Raw genomic sequence first — 5,604 nt, forward strand, 5'->3', positions numbered from 1 at the left:
AGGGGAGAATTAGTAAAGGATCACACTCACAAGCCAATCAGGACACAATATATCACTCAGGTTAAATGCCACGGTACAGTCACAGTCATGGTCTACTGTACAAAGTGTAAATAATGGCCTGTCTATGAGTTAAAGAATGACGACACACATCACAACTAAAGGTTAAACAGACCGTTTTTTCTCGCCTGGGAAAGGGCGAACAAAATACACGTGAAGTGTAAGAAAGAAGCTCTTTTTTGCAGTTTCAGATACGAGACAGGTCAAGGAAGTAAATGTCAAGATATGCGTTGCTTTTCTTTGACCTTTTCCAAGCTTCGTATGAAGCACACACCAGACCATTTAAGAAAAGCTCATGGCAGGCGCGAGCTGTTGATAGCAGACGGAAAACACATCCTCGAAAACGGTAATAGCAGAAACTCGCAAATGAAATATGACGAGCGTTAGAGCCCAGGGAGTGCACACTATTGCATTATTCAAGATCAATTAACAAAAACATTCCATGGTGCTGGTTGACTTCCAACTGGTTCAAATTTCTGTGAATTGATTTGTTGCCATCATAAGTTCTTAATTAACTGTACAGACAACATTAGAACAGTTTAATATTCTTCAATGTGATACACTATAACTCGTATGAATATTATTAACTCTAAACTTCATACCTCAATTTTTAAGCAAAGAATACACATACATTTATAACCCAAAATAATAACCGTGTTACACACATGTCATTGACTACTGGTAAAAAAACAAACAAAAAAACAAACAAAACAAAAAAACATGTACATATTCTGGACAGATAGGACGAATGAGAGAGGCTATCTACGTTAAGGTTTAAAAAACATCTCTAAAGCATCTCCAACATACAACGCCGTCCTTTGAGCCCATCCAAAGAGACTCAATTCATTTAGCCTCTAACAAATAAACAAACAAACAACACAGCCACTTTTGGCTTTCAGCTGCCTATACCACTGAAAGGAATCTTTACAAACGGCGTTTCCTCCCAAAAGACTGATGTCTCTTCAACGCATCTTAACGACTGTTATTTTGCATCCAAAGAGTGATTCCAATCATAGTTGGGGGCGGGTGGGGTGGGGGGCTTTAACTTAGGGAATAAATTGTTGGGTTTTCTACACCAACACTCAGGCTATCGTAAGTAACCAATGTTTGAGGCACTAGCATTATGCTATACTGTGATATGTCTGTTGACCTTTGACCTTGCCCATCTATCTGTTTTCAAAATCAAATATGGCTTTTTAGCAGAAAGGTTTGTCCACGCCCGAGCTAGAGTAAATGTAATCATGCTCGTTACCACTTTGACTAGGGGATATACTGAAACCCGTGATCCCAAAACTGGGTGATTTCTACTCCGTTGTTCCACGTGGATGTTAAGTCTGCTGTAATTAGTTATCCTTTGTGAATTTTGACTGGCGAATGTCATAGACCTTTTAATAAGACACATTGGAACAGTTTTGAATGTTAAAAAAAGCATATGTCCTTTTTTAAACAGTTTGCTTTGTGTTATTTCCTCCCTTTCAGCGAGGCGGTGTAAATGCTTTCCTTTGGGCTGGTGAGCGATGTGTGTAATCATACTGCCTGTTTGGAATAATCAAGAGTGATTTTCCCCAAGGGGAGACAGAGCGCAGAAAGCAACTAACAAATAACACAACTAAAAACAGCATTTTGTATCCGTAGCGTACTGTACATCTTCTCACATGTCCTGTATTGAAAAAGGCAATAGGTGTGTTGAAAAGGGGAAACAGAGAAAGACGTGGCTCACAGAGATCTTATCGGGGATGCTTATCCTCTCCGGCGCTTCATTTGAGAACTAAAGAGAAATATAACCCCAGTAAGAAGCGTGTACTCCCACCCTGGTGTTGGAAATTAAAGGTAGCTCATTTCCGAGCTGCAGCGTAGCTCGTTTCATGTGAGCTGTCCCATTTGGACTATTGTGGCTGAGATTGAGTGTTGTGATCAGGCCTGTGTCAGCGTGTGGGTTTAACTATCAGGCCTACATTGCAGCGCCAAGATGTTAGAGGCCGAATTCAACGAGACACGTGAAGGGAGGCGTAGAGTTTGATAACTGACGCCGCTGACCCACCCGCCCCCACTGGCTGCCTTCGTCCTCATCGAGCATGCAATAAAAAGGCCAGACGTCACCGGGGACTGTTGCTTCTTAGTCTCCGATCGCTGCGTTTGCATCTCTAATCGACAATTTTTGGCTGTTTCCTGCACGAGTAATCAGATCTGAGTCATTACGGTCATTAAATTAGTGACATCAAATGGCCTAAAAGAAAAGCTGGCAGAATACACCGAGAATGACTAAACAGAACTGAGCACAGCAGACAGAAACGGAAAGAAAGTAATCACAGGGCACGACAAAGGTGGAGAGCCAATTATTGCAGGTGCAGTATGAACAAGGCGGGTGGGGGGGGGGTCTATGCAGGATCCATCCATCCATTTTCTGAGCCGCTTATCCTCACAAAGGTCGCGGGAGTGCTGGAGCCTATCACAGCCGTCAACGGGCAGGAGGCGGGGTACACCCTGAACTGGTTGCCGGCCAATCGCAGTGCGGGATACAGTGCAATTACAAAATAAACTACGAGGCAAATTGAAGTCCTAAATACTGACGACACATTTGGTAATTATTATGATCCGCAGACCAGACAGAAACGGGACAGGTTTGTTACAATGTGAATGTGCCATGATTATGCAAATTACTGACGCATGTAGGGACGACATGGATAAAGGACATACCCCCCCCCCCCCCCCCCATATATTATTTTACCAATAATATATATTGTTTCATATATCTATGCTAGCTACATATAGTGACAGGCAGAACATTTAAATGTTCTCCCATGAAACAGTAAAAGGTACAACATTAACTTGTGTATTAATGGATGGATGAATGGCACAACCATTGGCTTCAGGATCTATTCACAGTGTCACTGTGCATTTAAAACACTCATTAAATTCAATAAAATACACTTGTGTTTGTTGTCCATAACGTACGCTATAATATTACACAACCCTGACATTAGCAAACCGCTCACCCATACGACGCCGTACACGCTCTTCTCTTTACAGTGAAAACTGGGAGAAGAGAACTAGTGACTTTCGAGACAAAGTGCCAGACGCCTTCGAATGTGAGCATTTGCTCACTCGAAGTCGGTAACGATGACGAACTGCGTTCAGGTCGAGACCCCGATGAGGACGACAAGCGTGCAGATGAGCTTCCCTGTGACGGTTCCTAACAGTGTGTGCTCAAATTCTTTGGTTACGCAAACCGATTGCTGCAGCCGCTGTCCGGGTGAGCTGGTGTCAGGTGATCTTGGAGGTGACGATGCCGGGTGCGAAGGCATGGTTACACGTGGTCTGCGGTTCTGAGGCGGCATTGTGCTGCGTGAAGAAACTAGACATTTTAGAGCGGCCTTTTATTGTGGGCAGCCTAAGTGCGGCAATCATGCTGTCTAATCTCCATCTTGACATGCCAGACCTGTGAGGTGGATGTATTATCTTGGCAAAGAAAGGCTCAGAAACAAAGATTTGTACAGATTTGTGGAAAACCATTTGAAAGAAATACGCCTTTTTATGTACAAAGAAAGTATCGGTTCGGGTAACGAAAAAATGGGAACATCGACCGCTGGATGCTTTAAACTCCCATGAAGAGCCCAATTTGCGCCCAGTTGTGGCTCTTCATTGTTTGACGACACAAAGGTGGAGGTCTTTCGCTGCAACAATAACGAGTCGAGAAATTGTGCTTTCTGTTCTGGAGGTTGCGTCATTCTTTTGCCGGTGGTCGCCTCACGGTCGCATCGCAGAGTGACAGTATTACTCACATACAGTAGCTACACACCTACTATACGTTTGGGAATTCATTTTCCTTCCACTCAAATGAACAATTACTACAACTGCAGTAGACTGAAAACTATTACAGCGCATCTAAAACCACAACGACTGTAATCTTGAACTTCGATGTTGTAGATGTTGCTGTTGAATTAGTTGAGCAGCGTTTCATGTGTCTGAACAGCTGCAGCATCGATTCAATATTGACTCATATGGGCCATTCAGAGTGTCTGTTTTCTGTGAGTATTGGAAGCCAAGCCAATAACTCGCACACCAGGTACAGCACAGGAAAAAACAAAACACAATCATTCACAAGCTTCGAATCACAATCCACCGTGACGATTGTTTGCTCTATTATTAGCTTTGAAAACCTTGTTAAATATTTCATGAGGCTTGCTAGCTAATTTCATTACTCCTGCGGGTCAGTCAGGTCATTTCATGGAGCTGACTGCCAAGTGACACCGCGCGCACTAATGGCTCCACTAGCACAGGCCATGGGCCGTGCACAGGCAGCCCCAGCTTTTAAAGGCGGCACGAAAGACGGAATGGCTCAATAAAGAAGTGTGGAATTGAGCTGTAACAACCTTGAGAGATTAGTGGACTAATACTAACGGACTCACAAAATGTTTGAAGATGGGTGTCAGGTGCAAACAAGCATGAACGGGAACTACAGGTAAGTGCTATTGTGCCAACATGCGCCATTCCAATAGGTTTGACCAACTGTATTACGAACGATATGGCGAGAGAGACCTTAGAGATTTAAACAGCCCATCGGTCGTATGCTCAATGTAAAACTGTCACGCAGTAAAGCGCGAGGCGCCAGGATCTGCAACCGGCAGCGTGAGCTTTGACAACAACGAGGCAGTCGACGATTGTATGCGTATGTGCTTATTCACCACCCCAAAAACAAACAGGAACCGCAGTCCTGATAATAGCCACTTAACTCCGAGCGCGACCGTGTCAGTAAAAACACAACATCAACAAAAAGCCCAACTCATGAAAATAAATCAATACGTGTGGTGCATGATGGGAGGACATGATAACAGGGCTGGACTGGCAATCGGGCACGCCGGCCATTTGCCTGATGGGCCGATGCAATGCTGTTAATTTGTTTTTAGCCTGACACAAAGGCATCTTTTTGTTGTGTGGATGTTATTTTGCTTGCCATCATGCATAACTATGAGACCTTTAATGTAAAAATAAAAAAAACGGGCTCCTGAAAAGAGCTGACTAGCTAGTACCCAATGAAATAAGATGAAAGCGCTCCAAGCATGAGTGGGGTACTTTGAATGGTTTTGAATGTTGGACAGTTTTTCCAGGACGTTCCAAAGTTTTGTATTTTCAATTTCTTTTCTATATTTCCACTTTATAAATTATAATTCTCCGTCTCTTCCTGTTTAGTCAAAACATGCTGCTTACGTGGCAATTAAGGAGAGAGGAGCGAGAGTACATACAGACGCTTTCCAAAAAATTTGAATATCGTGGAAAAGTTTGTTTATTTACATAATTCCATTCAAAAAATGTAACTTTCATAGGTTATAGATTCAAGGCCCACAATTTAAACAATTTCAAGTATTTTATTTGTTTATTTTTACATAATTTGGGCTTCCAGCTCATAAAAAAAATATATATATATATTTATACTGTGAGGAAATCTGCCCAGATTTTGCAGGCCATAAATGTTTTAAACTGAGTGTTACACACCAATCATCTACTAAACTCAAAGCAGCCTGCACAGGTTTCCCGAGGTGTCATTAA

This window comes from Phycodurus eques, chromosome 4 (genome assembly GCF_024500275.1).
Source record: "Phycodurus eques isolate BA_2022a chromosome 4, UOR_Pequ_1.1, whole genome shotgun sequence".
NCBI classification, from domain to species: Eukaryota; Metazoa; Chordata; class Actinopteri; order Syngnathiformes; family Syngnathidae; genus Phycodurus; species Phycodurus eques.